We start from the raw sequence: 12,376 nt of genomic DNA, 5'->3' as shown, positions 1-12,376 counted from the left end.
AAGATTGGCAAGTAGAATCTGACTCTTGTACCTGCTTCGTTCAGTTTGTGGGGAGTGGTTATTTCTAACTGTTAAGCTGTCCTTCGAGTCCATGTCTGTCAGAGAATGCAAGTTCTGGTGTTGACATGGGGAGGGGCAGTGATAGCAGAAGTGCCATGGATGTGCCATCTCCTTAATGGAACATAATTTTCTATTATAATACTTTTGTGACAGCAAATATTAAAGTGAAGCCAAGTTAAGGCCCCATCAAAGGTTGTCTGTTTCAGTAACACCACTCCAATTTCCTTATGATGTTCTCATTTCATTTAATAAATCAACTGTTATTTTTTTTTCCATTGTGAGCTGTCAGAAGATACCTAGGGACCTAAAATTCTAAGTGAAGAGACTTGTATTTAATTCATAAGATATTGGTCAAGTGTTTGGGTAGGGATAAAATTTAGGAGCAATGTATATGTTGTTTTGATGGGATATCCACCTTTCTACATCTTCAGATTCTATTTCTATGGGCTCTTACTTTATAGAATATAAGAATACCTGGTTATGGCAACTTTTGCTGGGGGGTTTTCTGGTTTAGAACAACAGGTTGTGATGGAAGAGGTTCACCTCTTACCATTTAGTATCTTTTTTTTAAGGTTTATATATTTATTTATTTGAAAGGCAGAATTAGAAGAATCGATCTTCTGTCTGCAGGTTTACTACCTAAATGGCCTCAATGGCTGGGGCTGGGCCAGGCACAAGCCAGGAGCCTGGAACTCCATTCAGATTTCCCAGATGGGTAGTAGAGACCCAGTCACATGGGCCATCTTGCGCTGCTTTCCCAGGAGCATTAGCAGGAAGCTGGATCAGAGGCAGAACAGCCAGGACTCCATGCGATACCAGCATTGCAGTCAACAGCTTAACCTGCTGTGCTGCTGGCTTTTACCATTTAGTATCTTAAAAACACTTTTGTGTATTGATTTGAGAGTCGGACATAGAGAAGGGGAGGGAGGCAAAGAGAGAGCGAGAGGGAGCGATAGAGTGCACTGCCATCTGCTGATTCACTCCCCAAGTGTCTAGAACAGCTGGGGCTGGACCAGGGCCAGTCAGGAGCCAGAACACATTCCAGGTCTCCCAGGTGGGAGGGGCCCAACTACTTGAGCAATTACTTGATGCCTCCCAGGGTCTACATTGGCAGGAAGCTGGAGTTAGCAGCTGGGAATCAAACCCAAGTACTGTGATGTGGGATGTTGATGTCTTAACTGCTAGAATAAATGCCTGTTCCCCATATATAATATCTTTTGAGCACAGTGGCCATGTTTTCCAGAATAGGTACTTGGTCTGACTAGGAGCTTTGTGTTGCTTTTAGGTTCAGGAAGTAATCTTAGGTATGGTTTAGACATCAAATTACTGAGATTACCAGGTTATTTTTGTGATTTATGGGCACAAAGTAGCAAATCTATGAAGTCCGATTCATCTTGGCAAATATGGAGCATATGTGGAGAATAGACACCTTATCTAGGTCATTGTTCTGTAGTCAGAGTCTTGCTGTTTCAGAGATAGGGTGAGTGTCTCAGATTGGTAGGCTGTAGGCCTCTGCATGGAGGAATTTTCCTCTGTAAGAACACAGCAGTGCTGTTAGAATTCCTTTGCAGTAATTATCTGTAGACTCTCACACATTTAGATTTTTCTTCCTCATTTATTTTCATCGTTTTCTTCATTGACCTGTTGACATAAAATAATTTCCTGTCATTATCAGTGAAAATTATTACAATTACTATTTGTTCAGGATGTTTTGTTATTAGAATTAACATCAGTTAATATTACAGATATTAATAATAACTCTACCCTTAGTTGAGGATGAGAAGCTATCCCTGAGAGCTGTTATGAGGATCTTACTGATCATTCCACACTTCTCCTTCATAGACCTAGCACAAGTGGAATTAAATCATTACATGCGTGATCACTTGTTCAGTGTCTATTTGGATGTCACATCTTCAGCATACTTTCCAGTGGGTAGTGCTCGCTTGTGTTTTGCAGGTATCTCCTGGGTTGAACACATCTCTCTCTCTCTTTTTTTTTTTAAAGATTTATTTATTTGAAAGGCAGAGTTAAAGAGAGGCAGAGAGAAAGAGGGAGGGAGGGAGGGAGGGGTCTTCCATCTGCTGGCTCACTCCGCAGATGGCTGTAACGACTGGACTTGTGCCAATCTGAAGCCAGGAGCTGGGAGCTTCTTCCAGGTCTCCCATGGGAGCGCAGGGGCCCAAGTACTTAGGCCATCTTCCTCAGCTCTCCCAGGCCACAACAGAGAGCTGGCACAGAAGTGGAGCAGCTTGGACTCGAACTGGTGCCCATATGGCCAGCACTGCAGGTGGCAGGCCTTACCCACCATGCTATAGCACTGACCCCTTGAGCACAGTATCTTAAAATTTAGGAGGTTGAGTAAACAACACATATAAATGGAGGGGAGAGGGGTTGGTATTGTGGCATAGTAGGTTAAGCCACCACCTGCAGTACTGGCATCCTACATGGGCACAATTTGTGTCCCGACTGCTCCTCTTCCAATCCAGCTCTCTGCTATGGCCTGGGAAAGCAGTGGAAGATGGCCCAAGTGCTTGGGCCCCTGCACCCACATGGGAGACCAGGAAGGAGACCTGGAAGAAGCTTCTGGGATCCTCCCAGCTCTGGCCATTGTGACCATTTGGAGAGTGAACCAGCAGATGGAAGGACTCCCTCTCTGTCTCTCCATCTCTCTTCTGTAACTCTGACTCTTAAATAAATCTTAAAAGAACAGAATAACGCATAAATGGAATGCTTGTTAAAGTGCAAATGTAGTGCTGTTACTTGGCCCTTCCTCGGCAGTGATTTATAAAAGAATAATAGTTTATTATATAGTACTTTGCATATTTTATATAATATTTTTCTCAAATATCCATAATCAAAATATAAGATTTTTAAAACAATGAAATCTATACATGATTATTCTTAATAAGGTAGAGTCAATATTGAAAATATAAAATGAAAAGTAAGGAGGCAGAGCAAGATGGTAGCTTAATTAAGATGTCCCAGCAAGTCTCCCCACAGAGATACCAATTTATACAGCTATTTATGGATCAAGTCACCTTCACAAGATCTGTGGAAGCCAGGTTGTAGTATAATAGTAAGAAAGGATACATTTAAGAAGGCTGGAAGGAAAGAGTTAGCATGTCATCCCTCTGTCAGCTCATAGTAGCACAGCATGGAGAGATAGCTTCCTGCTTAGGGGAGGGAGAGGGGATTAGGTCCAGCATTTATACTTGAAACTCTGTACCAGGCCTGCTGTGGTGAAACCTAGAACTGGACAGGTCCCTTGTGCAGATGGTGAGGAATAATATTTTCACAGGGGAGTAGGGCAGAAAGCAAGATCAGAAGTTTGCTCTTAAGATCAGTACCAGTCCTACTACAGTGAGACCCAGCACCAGATAGAGAACACAGGCTCCTATTACTAGGCTAGTACCTGCAGACAGAGCCTGAAGATCCACCCTGGCATTAGGTGGAGACAGATGCCTTAGCAACTGGACTAATGTTCCAACCTGCATCACCTCCAACCTTCTGTGGGCTTGGTGTGCATCCATAAGACATCACAGGGTTCTGTGGCTGTGAGATTCACATACAACCCAATTTAGTGTGAGCATGAGCAGTCAAGGGGCTGCATTTTTGTCTCTCCATGAATGATGAGCAGACAGCTAGGAGCAAGACTCCAGCCACTGGGGAGTAAGGCACCAAAGTGAGCACAAGATTGCCTTTGGGAAGTGGTAAGACCATCTCTGTGTGGATACTAATGGTCTCTGTCCCCAGGCCAATGTCTATGAATGGAGCCTCTGGGCATATCTTAGTTCCATGGCCCCAGTCAATTGGACTCTTATGCCATTCAGCATCACCTGTGGTTGACTGCAGTGGTCCTTGGATGATAAGTCTACCTCAGCAGCAGATAGTCCATAACAAAGTGAGCCTAGGCTCTGCCCCATGCTGAGCTGATCTTGGCGGACTATGGGCTGTTGGTTTGGTCTACCATTGCGTTATTGGTGGCTACAGGATTGCTCACTCTGTTCCTGCTCCAACCCCAGATAACGTAACACAGGATAATTGTTTTAAGGTTGAAAAGATAGATGGGTACCAAAACATTTCATAGAAGCCTAGGGATGCCATCATGTAGACCTGCATATCCTTACTGCACTTTGGGCCAGTGCTAACTACAACCCTAGCCACTCATGCCAGTGTGGGTACCAGAGTGATAACTCTCAAAACTTAACCGGCTGGCGCCGTGGCTCAATAGGCTAATCCTCCACCTGCGGCACTGGCACACCGGGTTCTAGGCTCCTAGCTTCGGATCAGCACGATGTGCCAGCTGCAGTGCGCCGGCCGCGACAGCCATTGGAAGGTGAACCAACGGCAAAAGGAAGACCTTTCTCTCTGTTTCTCTCTCTTTCTCACTGTCCACTCTGCCTGTAAAAAAAAAAAAAAAAAAAAACAAAAAACAAAAAACAAAACAAAACAAAAAAACACCTTAACCACTGCGGACTGAGGGCTAGTACCCTCATGACCCTAGACTCTTCCCTGTGGGCTGCTTCCCAGACTCATGCATTCCTGCCGGAACTGAGAGGAGTCCTCCTTGTCCCCACTGCTGCTGCTATTCTTTGCTGTGGAAGAAGATACTGCAGATCCAGCTGGAGCTACAGCCTGAATACCCGATCAAACCACCACCTGAAGATACTTCCTCATGAAAGTGACAGAAACAACTAATACTCCCGGTGTGCAACTATCAATGTAGGGATACAAGAAGTATGAAGAATAAGACAATATGATGCCCCCAAGGGAATAAAATAGTGCTTGGTAGCAGACTCCAAAAAAAAAAAAAAAAAAAAAAAAAAAAAGATTGGTGAAATACCTGATAAAGAATTCAAAATAATTATTATAAAAATGCTCAAAGAGATACAAGAGATTACAAACAGATAGTTAAACAAAATCAGGACAGCATGCATGATATGAATGCAAATTTTTAACAAAGAGATCAAGATCTCGGAAAAGAGCCAAATAAGAGAAGTGAAGAAATAAATTCAAGTCAAGCAAAATATCCAGCTGAAAACCTCAGCAACAGACTGGATCAAGCCAAGGAAATATTATCTGTACTCAAAGACAGATCTTTTGAAATTTCCCACCTATACATATGTAAAATTGAAGACTACCTCCAAGACTTTTGGGACACCATCAAGTGAGCAGGTATTCAAATTATGGAATTCCTGAAGGCAAAGAGAGGAACAATGGCATAGAAAACCCATTCAATGAAATAGTAGCTGAAAACTTCCCCAATCTTGAGAAAGATGTGGATATTGAAGTACAGGACACTTACATGACCCCAAAAAGACATGAACAGAAAAGTTCCTCACTGCGGCAAATTAGTCAAACCCTCACAAGTACAGCACAAGGACAGAATTGTAAGATCTGCAAGAGAAGAGCATCAGATCAGACATAAGGGGTTCCCCAATAGATTAGTAGCAGACTTTTCAGCAGAAACCTTTCAGGCCAAGAGGAAAGTGGAGTGATGTATTCCAAGTTATAAAAGAAAAAAAATCCTGCCATCCCTTCATACTATGCCCAGAAAATCTGTCCCTCATAAATGGCAAAGAAATAAAGACTTTCCAAGAAAAGCAAAAACTGAAGCAATCTGTCACCAGCAGACCAAGCTTATGAGAGATGCTTTAGGGAGTCCTACATTCAGAAGAAAAGGAAAGATAACTATCATCATGAAAGCAGGTGAAAGTATAAAGCCACCTAGAAAAAGAACAGTGGATATTTAAACAGAAGGAATTTTTGAAAAGTGACAGGACTAACCCATTACTTAATAATAACTTAGTATGTAGATGGACTAAATTCCCTAATTAAAGAATGTGGACTGGGGCCAGCCTGGTGGCATAGCCGATGAAGCCACTGCCTTCAGTGCCTGCATCCCATATGAGTGCTGATTCATGTCCTGGCTGCTCCACTTCTGATCCAGTTTCCTGATAATGGGCTGGGAAAGAAGAAGAAGGCAGCAGAAGAAAGGTGGACCAAATGCTAGGGCCCCTGCTACTCATGTGGGAGACCCAGAAGAAACTCCTGTCTCTTGGCTTTGACCTGGCCCAAGCCCAGCCATTGTTGAACCATCAGATGGAAGATCTTTCTTCATGTCTTCCTCTCTCTGTAGCTCTTTCAAATAAATAAATAAATCTTTAAAAGAAAAAATAAATAAATAAAAGCTGGAATTCCTAACTTAAAAAAAAAAAGAATGCAGACTGGCTGAATGGATTCTCCATTAAAACCCCACTGCATATCTAGGTTGTGGACCCCCATGAGGCCCCACCCATGCTGATCAAGGAGTGGAGAGATTTCTGCATCAAGATCTCACCTGCTGTAGACACCCCTGTTACCCTCAATGCTGACCTGGCTCATTTCTCAGAGATCCCAATACTCTAGCTGTTCCTGCCTCTTATCTTTGTGAACAAGTGTTCATTTAGCTACAGAATAGAACTTCAGGTTCTTAAGGGGCTCATGCGGAGCCCCCAGCCCATGCTGCTGGGCCTCCTGGGCCAGTTTCTGGTCATACCCTTCTGCATTTTCCTAATGACCAAAATCTTCATGCTGCTCAAAGCCCTGACTCTTGACTTCATTATCACCTGTTCGTCACCTGGCAGTGGTGGAAGCTACCTCTTCAGCATCCTTCTTGGAACGAATGTCACCTTAACCATCTCTGTGACTTTCATCTCAGCAGTGGCTGCCACTGGTTTCCTGCCACTGTCCTCAGCTATCTACAGCTGCCACTCAGCATCCATGAAGCATTCCGCATACCCATCTCCAAGATCCTGGTTGCCCTGCTGTTTGTCACCATCCCAATAGCAGCCAGTGCGGTGATCAAGTCCAAGCTTCCTAAGTTCTCCCAGTTGGAGCTGCAGGTCATCAAGCCCTTTCAGTGTTGTGCTGCTGCTGGGTCGCCTCATCCTGGCAGGTATCAGGCTACCCATCTTGCTGGTGGACTTCACAGTGAACCTGGTTGGCCTCGTAGTGGGCTACTGCCTGGCCACATGCCTAAAGCTGCCAGGGACCCAGTGGCAGACAGCACCGAGGTAGAGGTACAAAACAGCCTACTGGCCCTTGGCCTTCCACAGCTGTCCCTCCACTATCTTCAAACCAACTATGCCTCCCAGTTCCCCTTTATTGTGATGCTGAGTGGAATCTCTGAGATGCTAGTTGTGGTCATTGAAGTGTCATCTATAGCAGCCTGTTCCAGTTCCCTGAGGCTCTTGGGTCAAGCTTTGGTCATCCCTAGCCCCTGTTCCCCATTCACTGTCCCACAGTTCTTGTGCACCAAAAGCCTTTAGTTCTCATGTTCTGTGCTTTCTGAAAAATCTGGTCTACCCGCCCTCCCCCTTTTGTTTCCACTGATTTTCTTCCCCCTCCAGCTTTCAGAGCCAAAGAGGCCATACAGAGTTAGGTAGATGAGCACTGCCCAGAAAGTATATTGCAATAAAAGAAGCAAATACGTACATATATACATACAAACAGGTAAGGACGCAGAGAAAAGGGAATCCGTAGACACTGAAGGTGGGAATGTAAATTAGTGACTGTTATGAAGAGTAGTATGGAGGTTTCTCAGAAAACAAGAGATTTACCATATGACCCAGCTATCCTACTTCTGTGTATATATATGAAGGAAATGAAGTCAGCCTATCAGAGAGATACCTGCACTCCCATGTTAATTACAGCACTATTTAAAATAACCATGCTATGGAGTCAACATAGGTGTCAATAGATTGATGAATGGGTAAAGTAAATGTGTATACACACATTTACACACATAGTAATCATGTTTAAGAATGAAGCCCTGATGCAAGCCGGCTTCCCACACTCCAGAGTGGCAGCATGCAGGACAGTGTTTTTGGATAGAAATCTTCATACTCCAGGAGAGAATCAATGAGTGCAGAAACTGTTTTCCTGCCTCATTCTTGGCTCCTGGGCAGTAGTTCCATGAATAGATGTCTGTAGCATCCTGCTTCCCTGAAGGAGATGACCCACCTGAGCCTTTTTGGAGCCTCAGTTTTATCCCCTGTACAAAGAAGATAAAATGCCTGTTTGATTTTTTCCCCCTGTGGGCTGATTAGTTGTCTGTAATGTGGACATGCAGTTCCACATTTCCCCGTTCCAGTGTCTACTTCAAAATGTCCTGAGAACTAAATGCCTGCTTATAATTGATTTGGTGCACAGCCTAACCTTTGCTTGAACTCCTTTGGTGTCATACCCTACCTTAACTGTCTTAAGGCTATTTACTTTTAATCCACTTGTGTTAATGTTTGTATGTTTTGTGAAATAAATATTCATAAAATTGATCATAGGGTACTGCCCAAGCCCCCCTAGGAGGTTGTATAAGATGTGCATATTATGTTTTATAAAACTTTTGGATTTCAAAATACACATGGTCTCCAGGATTTTGAATAAGAGATTGGAAGCCTATTTTGGGTATTTGGGAAAGGATAAAGTTTTAGAGATAGGTTAAAATTACACTTTGTGAAAACCATGTTGAAGAAAATAATATCAGTAATATATTAATTAGATCCATCTATAAATATGAATATAAATTATTAAAAACCAGTTATAATTTCAGATGAATGGAACAGCCCTTATGTAATAAGAGCTACTCTGTTGTCTCTGTATGTTTGCTTTTTCAAAGCTAAATATTCAAGATGGAATATTCATTGGTATAGTTGTGTTAGTCTGGTTTCTCAGTGAAGGCAAATGCCAAAATAGGACAAAAATGTGCAAGAATTTTACATGAGGAAATGCTTGTATGAGAGAAGATGAGAAGGCTAAGGGAATTGTTAGACCTCAATGCCAGTCTGCTTCCAGGTGAAGCAAAGAGACTGAAAAAGTTGACTGAATATGTCCGAGACTGCTGAAGAGTCTGAGGAAGGCTGTTGGAGGAAGCCTGAGTCTCCTAGGGATGGGTCTGCCTTAATATCCAGGCCACACTCAGCCACTGGTTGGGAGCAACCTGCAGGAAGTGTGGCCTTGAACCACACTAGAGTGTAGCTGCTGGGACCCTTGTTTAGAAGCTCCGTAATAGTTGACTGAGTTCCATGTTTTCCTGACCATAGATGTGAAAAGGTTGGCTATAAACATTTGCTTATTTTTATGACTTATTTTCTGGTGTGTTGAATATTCAGGAGTTCAGATGGATTTTGGTCATTTGCTTAACAAAGGAGCTCACTGTATCCATCATGATGATTATGTTGCAGTCACATTAAAATCTCAGGGGCTGAAATTACGAATGTGTGTCTCTTGTTCACACTGCATGTTTATTTCAGGTGTGTAACGAGCAATTTGTAGGTAGCTTTTCTTTTTGTTTTCCTCACTTAGGGATCCAGATTGATAGAACCTTCACCACTGGGAACTGATATCACTGGTCATACTGTTAGGGAGAGGAGAGCATAGGGAATGGCATTTTTCTGGAAGTGACACGTCTTTTCTGTTCACATTTCAGTGTCCAAAGCAAAGCAAGTCTCCAGGCCACATCTGACTCAGGAGGGTGTACAGTTCTACCATTTTCTTAGAAGTCTGTACTGATTACTTGTCTTACTGAGTGTCATGAATATTTTATCAGTCAGGGCCTCAAAAGGAGCAGGTGACACTCAAATTGGGTAGCTTAATAAGTGGACTAGTTACAAGAGCATGGTGTTTCAGTGATCTGCTACTGTGTAATAAGCTATCCCCATACTTTGAGACTTAAAACAACCATTCATCATTATTATGAATCACAACTGTCTTGTTTAGGAATTGGGCAGGCCACAGTGGGAACAGTTTATCTTTTCCCTGTGATGTCTGAAGCCTTGTCTGGGATGACTTCAGTGTCTGTGTCTAGAATAGTTTGGGGCTGGATTGATCTTTGTCCTACCCTCTTTCCCTCCTTCTACGTGTCCTGTCCACAGGGCTAGCTTGAGCTTATTCCGGTGTTATCCTTAGCTTGTTGGACTTTTTGTGTTAACTGAGCTCCAAGAGTGATTGTTTGAAGGGAGTGAAAGTAGAAGCTGCCAGTTCCCTAAGGCTTAGTCTGGAACCTCGAACAGTGTCACTTGTGCTGTATTTTATTGTTTGTGGTGATCCACTCATTTTCAAGAGGAGGGGACATAGAATCTACCTCTTGATGGTAGGAATGTTAAAGAATTTATGATCATATTCTGGGTGATTACTATTCCTAGAACTGCCTGAACGTGTATGTAGAGTGTTATAGACAGCTGTATTGAAAGAGCTTCCTGATAAGAACCATGAACTTGAGTTGTGTGTTATAACCATCCCGAGGCAACCCCTCAGACAGGGAGTTAGGAATAAAGAGCCAAACGCGATTCCCCTCCTTTCTTCCCATCTCCTGCTGGAATCCCACTGGGGGACCCAAGTGAAAACCAGATGACAGGGGCCAGTGATTTGGCATGGCAGGTAAATTTGCTGCCTGCGGCACTGGCATCCCATATGGGTGCCAATTTGAGTTTATCTGCTTCCAATACAGCTCTCTGGTAATGCACCTGGAAAGCGTGGGAAGATGACCCAAGTGCTTGAGTCCCCACACTCACTTGGGAGACACAGAAGAAGCTTCTGGATCCTGACTTCGGCCTGGCCTTGCCCTGGCTGTAGTGGCCATTTGTGGAATGAACCAGCTGATAGAATATTTCTCTCTCTGTCTCTCCCCTCTCCACCCATAACTCTGCCTTCCAAATAAATAAATCTTTTAAAACAACAACAACAAAAGATGAAAAGGGAATGTCGGAAAGTGGGAAAAATGTGGTCCATATGGGGCAACTGGGGTACAGACCGAGGAGGAAAGTGGAGAGTGCATCTGGGTGGTGGGGGTGGGGAGAGGAGATGAGGTTGGGGGCCGGGGTGGGCCGCATAGTGGAAGCTGTCCAGCACACTCCTGGTGAAGATCAGCAGCTTGGGGAGTTAACAAGTACAAATGGCATCTGTGGAATGGTTTGGGTCTAGCGCTTATGTACACTGCTGCTTAACATTTTCTAGAAACTCATTAGAAATAGTCACTTTTCATGGCTTGAAGTTACCAGCTAGTTTTATGTATTGATCCTTGTCTACTGGAACATCAAATTATGGTTAGATCCTAATGTGACAGGTAGAAGTGCCAATATATGAGACATGAGTATATAATGAAGAAATACAGCAAAGACAACCCTCACAACATCAGGATTGTTATTACATGAGTTCATGCAGAGGCAGGGTGTGCAGTGGAAGAGCACTAGACTGAATCAGAGGATCTGGGTTCTAGTTGTGGCTCTTGTATTTACTGTTGCTTGACTTTATACCAAGCTTTTAACTTCCCTGAGTCAGTTTCCTAAGCTGCACAAAGAGGGTAGTAATACACCCCTGCCCTCTTTAAAGGAGGAAAAATTATACACTGTTATATGCAAAGGTGTTGTCATAGTTATTCCATTACAAATTCTTCCATCTCGCATGGGGTAAAAGGGTAATGTCATTTATTCGGAGGTCATTTAGCAAGTATGCACCAGGTGCAAAGTATTTACCAGGCCTTGTGGGGAAGTCAAGGTGACTGAAAAACCCTCTCATCTCCATGGAGTTTATCTTCTGGGACCCAGGAGACTGACAGGTTAACTACAGACTCAGTGCAAGAAAGACTGAAATAAGTGCTTTGAAAGGGAAAGAAGCCAGGGCAGGTGGGGCAGGGGTGTGAGGCAGATACAGAAAAGTAAGTGGCTAGGGAGAAAATGGTCTTGAGCTTAACCTTGAAGGAGCAGTTAGGGAAGGTTGTTCCAGGGACAGGGCGCTCGGGCAGAGACAAGCACATTTGGATAGAAGTGTAACATGGACTCTGGTGTGCAGGAGGCCAGGGAGAATGAGCGCTGAGGAGAGACCCTGATTTGATTCTTGTGGCAGGTGAACACAGCAGGTGTAGACTGGCCTTCTGGGAAGTGTGTGGTAACTAAAAGAAAACAGGGAGGAAGGGAGTTCAAGATAATGGAGTAGTTGAGGGGAAGGGGATGGGAAAAATGGGGATACAAAGGGTTAGATTTGGGAGAGGGGTTACCTCTACTTGCCAGCCACAAAACTCTCATCTTCCTGAAGAGGTGACTGCTTTTTCCCTATTCACAGCATTTTGCCTTTCCTTACCAGACTATTAAATGCTCTTAAATGTCTGCTTAAATGTTTTAGGATTTTAAAGGCTCATCTTTATTAACATTTCCCCGTGGCTTCTGTCTCCCAGGATCTGGTTGCCTCTTCAGCCCTTTGACAGTACACCCGTTAGCAAAACTAGCCCTGGTAAAGCCATGTGAAGATTGCTGCAGTTTCTGTCTTTAGGTTTTCTCATGTT

The 12,376-nt window shown here is 43.6% G+C and overlaps 1 protein-coding gene and 1 pseudogene across 5 annotated transcripts in view; both read left to right on the top strand.

Moving 5' to 3' along the window:
* FHIP1A (FHF complex subunit HOOK interacting protein 1A) overlaps window positions 1-12,376 on the top strand; it is a 307,224-nt gene that overhangs the window by 221,595 nt on the left and 73,253 nt on the right. The gene's annotated exons all lie outside the window — the stretch shown is intronic.
* Window positions 5,366-7,563, top strand: LOC103350696 (P3 protein-like; annotated as a pseudogene).

Source organism: Oryctolagus cuniculus, chromosome 8, assembly GCF_964237555.1.
Source record: "Oryctolagus cuniculus chromosome 8, mOryCun1.1, whole genome shotgun sequence".
In the NCBI taxonomy this organism is placed as follows: Eukaryota; Metazoa; Chordata; class Mammalia; order Lagomorpha; family Leporidae; genus Oryctolagus; species Oryctolagus cuniculus.
The sequence above is the reverse complement of the archived record's forward strand: the minus strand, read 5'-3'. Positions and strand labels throughout refer to the sequence as shown.